The following is a 16301-nucleotide window of genomic DNA, read 5'->3' on the forward strand; positions in this document are numbered from 1 at the left end:
CTTAGTGGCGGCGGGAAAGCAAGGGCTAGACCGGGCCCGGGGCGGTAGCGTGGGGAGGGGTCGTGACTTTTTTGACACCCCGCTCCCCGTCACCGCCCGGCAGCGGTGCTCCGCGCTCCCGCCCGCGGCGGGACGGAGGGTAGGGCTCGCTGGGCGGCGCGGGGAGCCGGGGGCGGAGGAGCCGCCGTCGCGGAGAGCGCTGCCCGCGGGCCCTGTAACCGGCGGCTCCGGCCGGTGCCCGCGCCGTGGCGGCGCGCGGGCCGGCAGGGGGCGCTGCTGCCCCGCTCTGGCCCCGCTCGCTTCCCTCGGCGATTCCATTGGAGCAGCCGGAGACAAGTTGGCGCCATTTTGAAGCCGACAGGGGGACCGAGGCGAGCTGCGGAAGGGGAGGGGGTTAGAGGCGATTGGCTGCGGCTACGGCGGTAGCTCCTCTCCGAGCCCGGAGCAGCGGCAGCGCGGAGCGGACCCGCCTGGGACCAGCGAGGAGAGGCGGCTGCGGCGGGGTAAGGAGCCCAACACCTCGGCCGCGGTTACCCCCCACCCCGTCCCCGCTCCATTTTCCCTCCGCTGTGGCGGGGGCGGGGGGGCGCCCGCCTGGACCGAGCCCCGCGGCCAGCGCTCGAGCAGGGGGACGGGGGGGAGCAGGGAGGGAGACCTCCCCTTGGCGGAGCCCCCCCTTCCCATCCCCCTCGGCCCTTGTCGGGGCAGCTCCCCTCCCCCTTTCCCCTGGCCGGCGTCACAAATTAAATTTGCCGCCCCCCCCCCCCTTACTCCGAGGGGCCCCGCGAGGGTTGACCTTGGCTGGGGTGCGCGCTGCCCCTCGCGGGGGCCTGGGGGTCACCCCCTTTCCCCCCCCCCCCCCACCTCCAGGTGGCCCGGCGGGTGGTGTCGCGCGCTCAGCGCCGGTGGCTCCTCGCGGCGGGGGGAGGGCGGGGGGAGGCTGCTCGCGCGCTGTGGTGTCCCCTCCCTGTCCCCTCCCTGCCCCTTGCCGCCGGCCTACTCCCCGCTCGGGCTGCACCGGGGCTCCCGCCGCCCCGCGCGGTTGCCTGGGCTCGGCCAGGGGACACCCCCAGCCCCCACCCCCGCCCGGCTCGGTCTCTCGGCTCCGCGCTCAGCAGAGATCCTCGGCCGGGGGAGCTCCGGCCGCCCAGGACCTCGGTTTGGTGGGTCCCTACTTGTGCGAGCCCGTCTCTTTCATGCTGTTTTTTTTTTCTTCTTTCTTTTTTCCCTCCCCCTTTGCATCAGGCTCTATTAGAAAGCGCTCGGGAAGGAAGGGGGGGGGGCTGGGCTGCCGCTGCCTGGTGGATGAAAAACTATGAATTTTACATCTGAATTGCCAGATGGAGAATGGTTAATTTATAGGTTATGTATTGTTTACGTTGAGAGCTTCTGGTCAGGAATCTAGGTTCTGTAACTTCGTCTCGCTTCAAATAAATCACTATGTTCTTCAAAACAAATCAACAATTAATGACGGTGAACAATCCCGGAGAATTAAACTGCAGCAGACCAGCTCCTACAGAGCTGGATTTTGTCTTGCGAGCCTTATTCTGACTTTTATGTTTGCTTCCTGCATGGTTGCTTACTGAGAGCTGTGATTATTTTGTTAGGCGTTCTTTTTCCCATTTAACAGAACTGCTGAAGTAATCTCGTGTTGGTCTTTGTTTTGTGCTCGCTGGGTAGGTGCTTTGGCTGTAATTGACTTCTCTTTGCTGGGGATGGAACAGAAGGAGTGTTGAAAATTTGAGTGGCTTTATAGTTGAAAGCGAGTGTCAAATCACGTTTTGGGAAGGAGATAAGATGACGTGCGTTCCTTCAGGTTTTCCCCTTCCCAACTAGTGGAATTGTTCAGTTTTCAGAAGATGGAAATTTTGCTTGGCATGTCTTGTATGTAATATAGATATACTCTAAATATTCTATGTACTTGTGTCAAGTAATACCTCAATAAATGTGGAACAGCTGAATGTGTGCTCTGCTAAGACTGCCTTAAAAGAAAGCAGCGAGTGTCAGACGATCAGGTACCGATAGTGTAACGGAGGTGTATGAACGAACGCTGTTCATCACCGGCATCTGAAAGCGTGCGCTATCAGAGAAAGTAGTTTAGTACTTGCATGACATCTTGTGTCTGTGTTTGAAGCAAGGTTGTACTTTATGATTGTGGAGTGGGGGGGTGTGGTGATTGGTTGTGGTGGTGTTTGTTTTTTTTTTTCAATAGTTCTTACACATATAATTTGCCTGCGAGTCTTTTGCATTCTGTTTACTAGTTACTATACAGGCTGGATAAACTGTAGTTCAGTTTTTGATGAAACTGCTAAATAAAATAGAATGGAAAATCATATGTGTATAACACTTATGCTGTGGTTTTTTTTCTTGTGTGCCATACAAATGTTTGGTTTAGCCTGTGTCTAACAAGCTTACTTATTGACTTAAATTGAGCAAGTCAGCTAAGTTATTATTCAGCCGTAATTAAGAATATAAAAACTAACAGTCATTGCTAACATTTGGAAAAGCATAGTAATGAAATATGGGCGTGACCTCAGGCATTATCCATTTTTGGCTCTAGAACAGGAAGCTCTGTTACCTCCTCAAGAGAGATGGGTTTTCATTTGGGATACATTGCTCTCTACCAGGCTGTCAGGCTATGCTTTTTTCTTCTCTGTCTCTTTCTTTCTTCAGTCACACTCTCTTCATAGGGAAGAGTAAGAGGTTGTATTGGTATGTGTAGGAGTCTTTTTAGTAAGGGGTTTTCATTTAAAGTTTTTTGGAGTAGATTTTTTTTCTTTAAGCCTGAGTTTGGAAGAGGTGATAATGGCTACTTGTTGCACAAGGAGAATTTTCATGGGAGCAATGAATAAGAAAATATGAAGCTGAACAGTAAAAGCATGCAAAGTAGGAAATGGAGGAAAATGTGATACTACAATTCACTATTTTCCCCTGTTAGTTTCATTCTAATATCCCTTTCCATAAATATTATTTAGCCCAAATACATACCTTTCTCTTTCTTGACATAGGCTTCCTCCCTGCCTTCAGACAAGTCCCTCTATTAGAACAAAAAAAAGTAGTTCTGGTGTGTGGCACTGACAAGTGGTAAGATAGTGTATCATATTCCTTTTAACAAGTTTTTAAAGTAAAGGCGTTTTTACTCTTAGCACAAAATGTCAATGTTGCAACCTGAAATCATCTTTGGAAAGACTGAGGGAATATTGGGTGATCTCAGTCAGCTTTGAAACTAACTGGTAAGGGAAAACTGAGGAAACTTTTTTTAAAGGGATGTGGTTGGTGAAGTGTTGATTTATCAGATTTGTAGATCTTCTGGACTATTTGAATGGCATTGATAGAGCCTGGAAGGAATCATGTGCAGGCTTTTAAAGAATTGTAAAACATATGCTTTAAAAAGAAAACAATCTTTCCTTGTTCTCCAAGGTTGAACATCTAAAAGTTAAGACTGTGCATGTATATAAATGACATATCTATTACTTTTCCATTGGTGACATCTTCAGTTGAATGTAGTCTTATAGAAAGCTTCTTTCTTGCTTTTTTTTTCCTTCTTAGTTCTGATACTTAAGTAAAATATACCAAAAGTGCAGTGTATGAATGAAAATATACTTTGTTGTTGTAGCATGTTAGTGGTTTAGTTCAAAAACTTCTTTTAACATTTTGGATTCCATTATAAAATGCTATTAATGTGAATAATTACTGTAACACATCTGACTTGAAATAATTCCATGAAATACAACTAATATTTTAACTTAGTTCTTAAGACTTAAAATGTTAACGCCTCCACTCTGTGAAGTCTCTGTATAGACTGCTTTTCAGTCTCTTCTAAAGTGTGAGGAAGTCCTTGAAATAGGTTCTGAGGATTAAGACCTCCATTATTTTGTCCGTATCTGTGGAATTCACTCTTTCACATCCCATCTAAAGCCCTGGAAAAACATTCTACATAATTCTGCTTCTTTCTTCAGATCTGTTATTTCGGCTCATGACAACTTAGGTATTAATATGCTTCAAGAAATAATAAGAAAAGAAGCACGCCATACCTCATTTGGAACAGATGGGCATGTTTGTACTAATCATCTTGTGTCTGTCACCATTTATATGGTAGTACCATAACCAGGGATCAGGACCCCATCTGGGGTTTTCTAATTTAGACCTGGTTCTTTAAAGATTTATTCCACACAATACTAACTGTGTGTACTTTTTCTCTGACTTAATTAGAAACCCTGGTGGATGCTTCTGCTGCTGAAATGAGATGCTTCGCTTGCACACTTTTTAATGGACAAAAAAGACATGAAGTTAGCAGTCAAAAATCTTATTGTCTTAATTGCTTCCATTATATAGTCACATAAACTACATTTTGTAGCTCTTTTAAAGATGCCTAGATTCAGCTAAAACATAATTGTTAATCACTTAGAAAGTAACTACTGAGTGAGCCTTTCCACTTCTTGTGCAAGTATACCCATTGGTTGTCCACAGCTTCTGTCAGAGCAGCCTCTGGTTCTCTCTGAGACATCCACCATGTATCCACATTGTAACTCAATTCAACATCAAGAATCAGAATTCTGAAGTTCTTGGGAGGAAAGAAAAGACTTAATTTTCCTTTTTTGTTTGTTTTTTAATAAAGTTTCCCATGCTGAGTGCAAACATACAATCATGAGGAAATCTCAGAAAAATCTATGTCAAAGCTTTCCATGTGTAATCTTTGAGCCCCTTCAGGTTTGACTGTTCAACTTCTGTTGGTACTGCTTTGATACTTGGATGTAGAGGTTCAATGAAGACAATCAGAATACTGGGAAATCTTTGGTACTACACTTGTTAGGTTTCTGTTCTTACAAGAAAAAAGAATTGAGATGAGTTGTCAGTTACAAAAAGTGAGCAGAAGATACTTTATGGAAACTTTTTATTACCTTTAGGGATTTTTTTTTCTGCATCTACCTACTTAAAAGTTGAAAGAGTTTTCTTGGGGAAAATGTATGGAGGTGGTTTATGGTTAAGTGTGGTATTGTTTCTGGTAAATACTTTGTTGTTCGACAGTTTAGTATGAAGCACTGTGTGTAGTTCATTCCTGTACAAATATACCAAGTGTATGGAAAAGGCTGTAGCTTTTGGTGCCATGAGTTGTAAAAGCTTTTGTACAGGCTGAACATGAGCCAGCAGTGTGCCCAGGTGGCCGAAAAGGCCAACAGCATCCTGGCTTGTGTCAGCAATAGTGTGGCCAGCAGGACTAACGAAGTGATTTGCCACTGTACTTGACACTGGTGAGGCTGCACCTTGAATCCTGTGTTCAGTTTTGGGCCCCTCATCATAAGAAGGATATTGAAACACTAGAGAGAGTGCAGCTCATGAAGCTGGTGAGGGGAGGGGTCTGGAGCACAAGTCTGATGAGGAGCAGCTGAGGGAACTGGGGCTGTTTAGCTTGGAGAAAAGGAGGCTGAGGGGAGATCCAATAGCTATCTGCAGCTACCTTAAAGGGAGATGTAATATGGAGGGTGTTGGTCTCTACTGCCAAGCAACAAGTGATAGGACAAGAGGAAATGGCTCCAAGTTGCACCAGGGGAGGTTTAGATTGGATATTAGAAAAAATTTCTTCCCGGAAAGGGTTGTTAGGCATTGGAACAGGCTGCCCAGGGAAGTGGTGGAGTCACCGTCCCTGGAGGTGTTTAAAAGGCATTTAGATGAGGTTCTTAGGGACATGGTTTAGTGCTAGAGTTAGGTTATGGTTGGACTCAATGATCCTGAGGGTCTCTTCCAACTGAAATGATTCTATGGACACTCTGTGTGCCACCCCGAGCTTGGCAAAGCACTCAGAGGGACAAATCATGGACACCAAATTCATGGTATATGATAACGTTTACATTGGGTTTTCTTCCTCTGAGAGCATGAAGTAGTTAAAATAAGGCTATAATATTTTGCTTTCCTAGTTTTTGGAAATGAAAGAATGAATAAGCTTGATGATAAACTCTTCAGAAGATTTGTGAGGGAGCTTTTCAGATAGCAAGTAGGAGATGCATTTCCCTTCCATTTGCCCAGCTTACATTATGCAGGCTGTAGTTATTGGAAGCATTTCTTTAATTGAGGGAACTAAGAACAGAGATTTTCATAAATGCACAGTTTTCAGAAAAAAATATTCTGTGCTCATTTTTAATGACTTGTATATCTGTACTTTGAGAACTTGAAACATTCTGGAAGTCTTCCCTAAGTTACAAATGTTGCCTGTAGTGAGCTCTCCATCAGGGTGTTCATGCAGTGTTATATATGAGCACATTAAGAAATAAAAACTTACTTGAAGTGGATCATTGTCCCCTAGATCTTCTGTCTTACATACAAAAATGCCTTAAAACAATATTCAAATTACGATTAGTTTTTAAAAATAGTAAACCATTTAAATTAATTTCTGTCCTTGTATGTACCTGTTATGGTAGTCTTCAGTTATGATTTACATAGGATTTTTTTGAACATGCTGTATTTAGGAGTTACAGCTGCGTATCAAAGTTGGCTGTCATATTTTCCAAAAGCTGCAAAATGTGGAATTAATTGACAGGGGACTGTGGGAAGGCAAAGCATATCTGCTGATTTGGGTGACTGAATGTTGCTTTGTAATACTGGGATTCTTTCTGTCAATTTCTTGTGATCTCAGATAAGTCTCTTTAAACCAAACTTCCCACAAGTGCTTGTTAGTCTAGTGTTGATTTCCTGGGAGACAGGCCCTAGATCCTGTCCGCTTCTGCATGGCTCAACAGAAGCTTTAGTTTCATACACAGAGCTGGATACCAGGACGTACTTCAGAAGTTGTCCCGTAAATTTCTCTTAACTGTGCAGACAAAATTGGTGGGCAGTTCTTAAATTTCAGCCTGTAACTCAGATTAATCATATATAAAATGGGAATAATACACTTAATGAATAATTTTGTAGAAGTGTTGTGAAAACAAGTGAACTTTTATGGCATGTTAATATATGACAGTGGGTGAGTCCTGTACTGAAGTCTAGTAGGAAATTAAGTCTCCTCAGAGCATGGGTGTAATAATGGGACACACATTAAATTACAAGGAGAAGAGTTGAGTAGCTTCTTTGCTTTGAATGAGAAAGAAGTCCGGTGGTGGAAAAAAGTAATGAGAGATCAGGTAAATCGGCTCCTCTATGTGTATCCTTTTTGATATTGTACAAGAAATCTTAATTCTGATGTTTCTTAACTCTTAATAACTGATTTTGCAAATATTTTCTTCTACTGTTTCGTTTTAAACAAACTTACTGAACAAATTCACTGTGTGGATGTGTTTTGTTAAGTTATTAGGTTGTTACTTTTAGCTATATGTAGCTACTACTAATTAAATTAATGGAACATTAGTAGTAGCAATAAGTTTTTTTTTCTTTGAACTAGCATTAAGTGGGATGAGGCACAAGAGCTTTTCAGTGGATTCTTACAAATTGGTAGCAGAGCAGAGTCGCAAATGATGTTTGCATGTTGTGCTGCTGGAGTTCTGCTGGATGTGTATTCCCCTCCACCCCCCGCAGCTGATCTTTCTGCTCTGGTCCTGCTCTCCAGTGACTCCGCAGTCTAGTTTGTGCCTCTTCAAGCATCTGATTAAAATCCTTCATTGCGCAAGTAAACCCTATTTCCTTTCTCACCTTCTTCAACACTTCTTAGACTTCCAGCCTTGAGGTTCCTAAGATGTGATGTATGGAGTTTGTGTGCTGTGGTGTTGCGTTTTGTTTTGTGTTGTTTTTTTTGGGGGGGTGGGATGGGGGTGGGATGTTGTCCTCCTTTTATTAACTTTGGTTCTTGGTTGCATGCCTTTCCCATAGCCCCTAAACTTTCTACTCTCTTTGTCTGATACAGCTTGTTGGCCCCTGCAGTGGAGTTGGTAGAAGTAAACGTGTCCACACCTCAGCTGTTTCCATGCTAAGCTGAGCTTTTTGTCTTAAAGACTTAATAAAGACAGACTGCTCTAGAGCTGAGAATGTGTCTTGAGGTGTGGACAGTAGCAGCTTTCTCTGCTGTAACATTTGTCTGTAAGCAGACAGGTGGATTATTGATTTTTCTGTCAACAGAATTTACCAGAAATGTTTGTTAATCTCAAGGTTTGGTTATGTTAACCTTCTAACTTAAGGGGAATCGGGACAGAGCAATCTATAATGTGCACTCAAACAGTTCTTGTACCTGAAGTAATAGGTGGAAACTCTGAACGGTTGTATCTTGATTGCATGCAGTCATAGTGCAAGCAGCTATATCTATTTATTAATACTTTGAAGCTTGCTCCTTTCAGTTGCAAACCCCATCCTTTTAACAAAGAATAAAGATTAGTTTCTATTGAGTTTTTTACTGTTGTCATCTATTGATGTTGCTTGTGTTCCTAACTGTTTCTATGTATGGAACATAGACCAGTAGTGGGGTGTGTAGGGCTTTTTGTTGCTGTTTTAATTTTATTTATTTTTTAAATGCTGACGTGCTCCAGGTTTCTCTCCTGGATAGAATTTTGTCCATCTCAGGGGGGTGGGGTGGTATTGGGGTGTTGTAAAGAAGTGATCTAGTCTAGTAAAATGAGGTGGACGCTCCTACTACGTATCAGCACAGATCTGAGCCTGAGCAAAAGTATAATCATGAAGAATTTGGTTATTGCTGTGCAGCACATATATCATAGAGTCTCTCAAGTTGGAAGCGGCCTGTAAAGATAATTGAGTCCATCTCCCTGTCCCTCACAGGAGGACCTAAAACCAAACCATGTAACTAGGAGCATTGTCCGAGCAGTCCTTGAACTCCGACAGGTTTGGGCTCTGACCACTTCCATGGGGAGCCTGTTCCTGTGACCGACCACCCCTCTCAGTGAAGAACCTTTTCCTGATGCCCAATCTGAACTTTTCCTGATGTAGCTTCATTCCATCTCCTTTTGTCCTGATGTGAGTGGTGAGCTGCAACTGAAGGACAACTAAATATTAAGCCTTAATTTCAAAAGGGAAAACAAAACATGGAGTTCAAAAATACATGATCAAGAAGGCTGGCGTAGGCGTAATAGTACATACAGTCCTGTTTGTACCTAAGCCAGGATTAAAATGTATCAATGTATGTAAATTTCTGAAAGGAGGATGAAAAGAGAGAAAGTCAGGCTCTCTTCAGCAGTGCTCAGTGAGAGGACCAGCAGTAATGGGCACAACCTGAAACACAGGAGGTTGTCTCTGAACATCAGGATACACGTTTTCACTGTGAGGGTGACCAGGCACTGGCACAGGTTGTCCTGGGAGGTTGTAGAGTCTCCACCGTTGGAGATGCTCAAAAGCCATCTGGATGCAGTCCTTGGCAGCTGGCTTTAGGAGACACTTCTTGAGCAGGGGGGTTAACCCAGATGACCCCCAGAGGTTCATTCCAACCTCAGCCATTTGGTGAAAACACAACCTCAGAGGGCTAAAAATGAGGAATGAATAACTCTACTAAAAGAAGTTACAGGACCAAATGGATTATCAGCAAAAAATTGCCTGTTGGTCGAAGGTAGAAATGTCAAAGGTAAGTTAGATTTTGCAGATTGAAGCATCACGAGAATCTTCAGCTTCAACTTTTTTTTTTTTTTCAATTTAAGTGATGTTACCGATACATTCATGTATAATATCAGATGACTAGACTCTTGTCACTTGAAGTTTCTTCTAGTCCTGTGTTCTTAAAAACCTACTGCTAATGCATGTGGTTCACCTGGTTGCAGTAAATCATAAAATTTGTGCTTTGTAATCACAATTCTGGGTTCTTCCTCTGTCTTCAGGGACACAATTATTTTTTCAGTCTATGGTTTTCTGTCGCTTAGAGGTTTGCAGAAAGCAAATAAAAATGTTCTACTTAGCTGGAAAAAACCTAAACTGATACAAGCCATCTGAGTAGACAACTTCTGTTTGTAGACACCCACCTGAATATGATTTTAATACTAAAATTTCTGTATGCAGCCGTAATATAAGTATTTGTATATAATTCATGTTGATGAGGAGTGTATGCACTGTTATTTAGCACAATATCTGACTTTGCAGTGCAATAGCCATCCTTTCTTTTAGGTCCTGCAATTCAATCTATCCAACCAGCATTCTTTAGTAATTCTGTACTGAATCATTTGCAATAGGGTATGAGGTATTTAATATTGTAATTTTTTAACATTTTATACAAAGTTAGGAATGGGAGTTTCATTTATGTATACAAATTCTGACTTGTTAGTAAAGTAGCAAAAGGGGCAACACAGTGATTAAACTTGATTTCTAACTAATGTCTGTCTGTTGTAGTTGTCTCCTGCTTTCTTTCACATTTCCCTTATTTTCCCCGTGGCTTCCATGTCACTCTTGCATGTTTTCATTTTCCCTTGTGTATAAATACTAAAGATGTTCGCCTTCTTAAACTTTTAGTGCAAGATATCTGAGGTTTTTATTAGTGTTTTTTATTTGTTATGCTGTTTTGAAAATAGATTTAATGTAAAGGGAAATAATAATTTCTGCCTCCTTCCCCCCATTCCTTTCCAACTGTTGGAGGAGAAAGCAAATAATTCTTGCTGTACTGAATCTTGAAGTAACTTCCCTGCCAACAGAGGCCTGTGTAGAAATTGACTGTAGGCTAGTGATATTGTGAAATTTTGATACTTAGGCTGGTTGTCAGTTCTTCTCTTATTTTAGAGTATCAGTCTAAGAACTTTCTGTCAGTGTTTCTGGTGATTCTAGTAAAATAAATATTTTGTGGGGTGAAAGGCCTGCTTTTTCAAGTAACTGTTCATGTAGCCTATAACAGCAAGATACTAAACTCCTTTGTATGTAAACTGATTGAGGTCTGCTGTGTTCTATTTGGATATTTTTCTTCAGTTATCAATCATAAAGTTGTTCCAAAACTTTAAATTAAAAACTAGAGTTTTCCTATGATTATCCATTTTTCTTCATTGTCTGAGCTATTTATTGTTGAGCTTTTGTCTTATGGTGGATTGTTTTCTTTGGGTAGGATCTCCCAATATTTCTGGTGTTTTTAGTGATTTCTACCTCTCTTGTACTTATCGTTCTCTCTCTTCTTGTCCCCTGTGTAGATATGCTCTTGTGATCTAGTAGAATTTATGGGCACTTTTTTCCAATTTAACTTATCTTGATGATACATAATACATGATTTTCGATCCAAGGAAAGTGCAAATTGTTTTATTACAGACTGATCAAACATAAACTGTCCCAGGGTAGTATGACAGCCTTAGAAGTTATATTTATATTTGTATTTAAAATTCTTACTCTAGCATGCAGATTTCTTTCTAAACTCTTAAAATGTTATTGATATCAAACTAGTGCAGCAGTAGTGGTAGTATTACTTCTCTGCTCTGCATTGTTAGTGACAGTGCTGCTTTTATTTTCTTGTACTCAATTTTAGAAGTTAACTTAATTTTTTAAAACTGAAGAGTACTACACCTAAACTTTGAAATACCTTTAAAAAGCTTTGCACACCTCACTGGTTCATGAATTCTCAGGTGTTGTCTGCAGTTGCTTTGATTTGAAAAGGTGAAGTTCTGAAGTGCAGACATAGTAACTTCTGACTGAATATACCTGCTGCCAATTGCCAGAGGAATGAAGTTTTACTTATTTCTTTGAAAATGGGTATTCAGTTGACTTTTTAGGGTATTTCAATATCTTCTTGATTGCTGTTACTAGGCAGTAGTACTGTTTTCCCCCCCTTTATTTTAGCTACTGAAGTGCATTTTTTTTCCAGTTTGTTTACAATGGCCATCTCAATTTGGCTCCAGTTCTGTCTTTATTTCAGTATTTCCCAGTCTTTGTGGTACAACTCTCCTGTCTTGAGGGCTCTGATTACTACTTACAACTTTTACTGAGTGGCTGTTTGAATTCTTAGTAGTATGAAAACTTTCCATGCACCCCAAGTAAGGGGACAAACAGCTTAAAACTCAGTTTTACTCTTTTGACATGGACATTGCCTGTGACCGCTGTGTTGGAATTGTATACATCTCCAAATCACTTCTGCTTTTAATTTGTTCCTTTCAAAACAGAGACTTTGTTTGTGCACTGCTTGTGTCAGTTTAATATAAACATTCATTTTCTCTGAATGTTGGCAAAATCATATCCTGTGGGATCACATGTGGTGGTGTTTGTGAACCTTAAGCTTTGTTATGTGTGTATAACCTGGGGAATAACCTATACCTTGGCTAAGTGTGACAGAGAGGGTACTTTCGGTCATCTAAGTGCATGTGGCTTTCTTGACAAAAGTTTTTTTTTCTCCACGTTTCCCACTGAGGGCAGAATTCACAAATGCAGTAAGAGGTAACGAGGAGGCTCATATTGAGACATTTCACTGCTTCTCCTCAGTATTGTATAGCTCAAACATACAGGCAGCATGTTGTAAACATTTCTTACCTTTCTAAAAACAACCTCCGAGGGTGATGCTGGTGTGCGTGATAGTTTAATGTGATGGAATGGAAGCAGAATTATCCTGCAACTGATCCATGTGCTGTTGGTTCACTATCTGTAAAATGCTGAAAGGTGTCCAGAACATTTATGCTTATGGTCTCTACTGATACTGATAGTTCACGGGGTTATACCTTCTGCTTTTCTGGCGGTATGAACAGAATTGCAAGTATGTCCATTGCAAACGTATTTTGAGCACCAGTAGGTCAGATTTCTCACCAGCTAAGGTATCCACAAGGGAAGCCAGGTGAATATGTCAAAATGAGGTCATGTTTGAAATGAGTCTTCATTCACCAAAGGTGGACTTAATGGGCTTTTGTGAGCTTTGCGGTCTTGCATTATTCTCCCTGAATGTCATTTGTAATAATTAAATTAGCATGCTTTAGTCGCAAATCTCAGCAGTATTATTTCAAAGGAGTGTGCCTTCACTCGAAATATATTTCAGTTCAGTACTGATTAGCTGGAGTCTTCTGTATGAGCAACTGAGTTTACGGTTTTTTGTTTTATTGTCGTCATAACATCAGCAAGAAAAATGGGAGAAGTCTGATTTCTTGAGTTAGGTCAATATATGCACTTTTCATTTTAGTCTTGCTTAGACCATGCCCTTATTGTAGCCTCCAGGTATTTTTTTGACGTGCATTATTTCCTAAACTCTTTTCAAATCATCCTGAAGTATAGATGTGGACATAATCAATTAAGACTATTTTTGTAGGCTTTATTATTAAAATTGACAGTCTGTAGAGAATATGTATATCATGTAGTTTTTCAGAAACGTTGGGCAAGTTCTCTTGGGGGCAAAGGATATGCTATAATACTCTTATGCTAAAGAATGCTCTTTTCCTAAATTGGTATTTATATTCTAGAGGACAGGGAAAGTAGCATATTTTTAGACAGCTCTGTCAGATTTGTGATACCTTGAGTTTAGTTTACTTCATATTGAATTTATTCTTGGATATGATTGAGCTATTAACACTGGACTGGAGATTGTTTACATAGCATATATTGTGTAAGTATTTGATGTTTTCCAAAGCTGAAGTGACTGCATTTTTTTGTAATGGAGACTATAAAGAAAACTTAAGTGTTAGCAGCCTCTCTAATGTAGCTAAAGTTCATAGTGTTTGATAGTGACCTTTAATATGTGAGAAGGTTTCATCCTTTGAAGGTTAAGGTGAAAAGGTCATTGTCAAAAACTTAATAGCTTTTTCTCAGACTTAATGAAACTTATCTCTGTTCTCTCTGCCTTTCTCCCTGCTTCTCCTTCCAATTGGAAAAATGTTATCTTTACACAATATCCTCTACATCCAAGCTGTACATCCAAAACTGCATTTCTGATTTTATGAGTATAATGACATTCTGCCTATTTGCAGCTGCTTATATGCATTATTTTTCCATCTGTTTAAGGAATTGTATTTTTGTAGAGCAAAATAGATTTCCTGTTACGGGGCTGGAAATGGTTAGTAAGTGTATTAGATCAAAACTGTCATGCTCCTGTCTAACCAAATTTGTTCAAGCCAATTTGAATGACTTATTGTACTTTTTTTGCAATATTACCATTTTTGTTATTTCACATACTTTGCATTCAATGTTAAACACTCTGGGGACTGGTCATAGTCTGCTTGTTATGCACTTGCCTTTTTAAAGATTTTATATAGTGTGCTTTGTAATATGACCACCTAACAAGCAGTGAGGGGGAATGTTTCCCTAATATTTGGCTAGCTGACAAATATATTGCAGATGCCTATTTTACCAACATTGTATTTTGTCCACCTATACTCTTTTCGTCTTTATGAAACAAATAATTACGCTTTTAAAATCTTGACCAGTATTTCTTTGGTCAGCTATGTTATTGCCTTTCTCTTTCAGAATCTTTTGCTGTAGTCTTCCAGTTTTTATCTCATTGTCACTTCTTTTCCTGAAGCCATGCACAGAAATAAGAAATTATAATCATAATGTCTACAGTTGATTTACGTAGTCTTGGGTAGGAGTGTGAAAGCTGAGATCCAACAATAACAGGGCACTTTTGTTTTTCCTTAGGTTCTTGATTGGTTTAGTGGTGAATTCTCTTAAGGAGTTGTTTGTTTGTTTGGTTGTTTTTTTTAACCTGGGTTTATTTCAAGGAAAATGCTGTTTCATAAATGGCAAAAATAATGCAATTTTATTATTGTCATTTTTGCTTTTAATCACATCTGAAAAAATGCTGATATTTCCAAGCTGGGTCACTTTTCACTTGTGGAAGCTGCAAGTGTCTGCAACACCACTGGAGAGAGCTGTGTACAGAGAGAAGTTAGTACTGAATACCGTCTACTTGCTTAATCTTTGGAAGGCTTTCTCTAATGAAGTTTGAAAAGAATCTTAGCAGCAGAATTAGGGACTTGTCTGGGATCGTTTAATAACTACTTGCAAGGGGCAGTACTATATTCCATGTAAGTTGGTTGCAGGTGTTTTAGCGTGCATACCTGACTTTGGTATCATGGCTTGTCTTAACGTTTTGTTGTTTATTCTTCTGTGTTAATTCTTTTCCTGAATCCTTCAAATCCTCTGTACCTTATGAAAACATCTCCTCTTGCACTGTTATTACCTGCACATCTTCTATTTTTCCACAAAGTGTTTACTTAATATGTTAATGAAGAAACCTAATGGACTTTGCCATATTTCCTAATAGAAGGTTGAAAAAGTTTCCTAATTTAAACAGGCGTTATTACTTATGTACTGATTCAAAGGATTGCCATTAATGAGGATTCTGTAGTGAAACCAAATACTTTTAATTTAGTTTGCCAGACAGTGTGTTACTTTTGCCTTACAATGTGGTTCTAAATTCCAGAAGACCTTGAATTAGTGATTTCTGTAAATGCTTCCTGTATCAGTCCTTACTATAATATAGTACTGCCTTACAGAAATAGGAAGCTAATTTGATACTATGAGTAATGCTAGTATCTTGGTTTAATGATGATGAATAAACAGTGTAGCATAACATTTCTCAATGAGAATGGAAAGTATTCCTCCAGACTTTATATCTGAATTGGTATGAAATGAGCACATTTGGTCCAAAACTCTAAAGTTTTCTATTTTACTCAACAGCAGAAAGTTAACTGCCAAGTTTCAGCTTGGAATGGCTTTTTATAGCCCAGTTATAACTCCTCAGCTGTAGATGTATTATGAAAATTGATTTAATTTAGTAACACCTAAGTCACTTCTCACCTTGATCAGTTGTTGTCAATCATCTATACACAGCAGGAATTTACCAGGATGTAAAAGTTTTCTGTAAGTGCCTTAAACGATTAAATTATTTGTGGTTTATTGATAATCCTGCTGAAGTAGAAAGATGCTCACCTATTCAACTTCTGTAAGTTGCTGATTATTCTCTTCAGAATGCCTTGTTGTATCTTCTGTGGAAATTACATCTTGATCAATTACTTCATACATGCTATATTGTTGACTCAGTGTTAGTGCTCTCAAAGTATTTGTAATGGTTTATATTTAGTCATACAAGAGTTTTACCTAATGAGGATGCAAAAATAAAAAATCTGGATATAAATTAAAAAAAAAAGAGGCAAGCAGCATGTTGACAGAGGAACAGAGCTTTGGAATGAACTCTGTATTGTGATTTACAATATTTAAAAGATTTTACTTCCTCACAGTACTCCCTGAGACGATTTAGGGAAAATGTTCTTGGGTCTTCTAAACTGTCTTTGTATTCCTGATGAAATGACAATGAGAGGCCACTGGTCATACTGCTTGATTGTGGAGAACAGGTTGATGAATATTGGCTACGCTTTCTTGTTGTTGGAGTGATACTCACTGTGTAAACACACATATATTTAAATCTCTATATGTTGCAACTTTCTTCCATGCCAGCAATTTACTAAATTCACTTAGGCTTCTAATCGTTCTCAGAATGT

The 16301-nt window shown here is 40.1% G+C and overlaps 1 protein-coding gene across 5 annotated transcripts in view; it reads left to right on the plus strand.

Annotated features, from left to right (window-relative positions):
• Positions 1-332: 332 nt before the first annotated feature.
• Positions 333-16301, plus strand: part of PDS5B (PDS5 cohesin associated factor B) — a 108219-nt gene continuing 92250 nt past the window's right edge. For 4 of the 5 annotated variants that reach the window (XM_065051525.1, XM_065051546.1, XM_065051537.1 and 1 more), the window contains exon 1: positions 333-503. The gene's annotated coding sequence lies outside the window, so the exon portion shown is untranslated. Of the gene's footprint in view, positions 504-1089; positions 1164-16301 lie in introns of those variants that run through there. The other variant, XM_065051530.1, reaches the window with a different exon arrangement.

The sequence above is a fragment of the Columba livia genome, chromosome 1 (genome assembly GCF_036013475.1).
Source record: "Columba livia isolate bColLiv1 breed racing homer chromosome 1, bColLiv1.pat.W.v2, whole genome shotgun sequence".
NCBI classification, from domain to species: Eukaryota; Metazoa; Chordata; class Aves; order Columbiformes; family Columbidae; genus Columba; species Columba livia.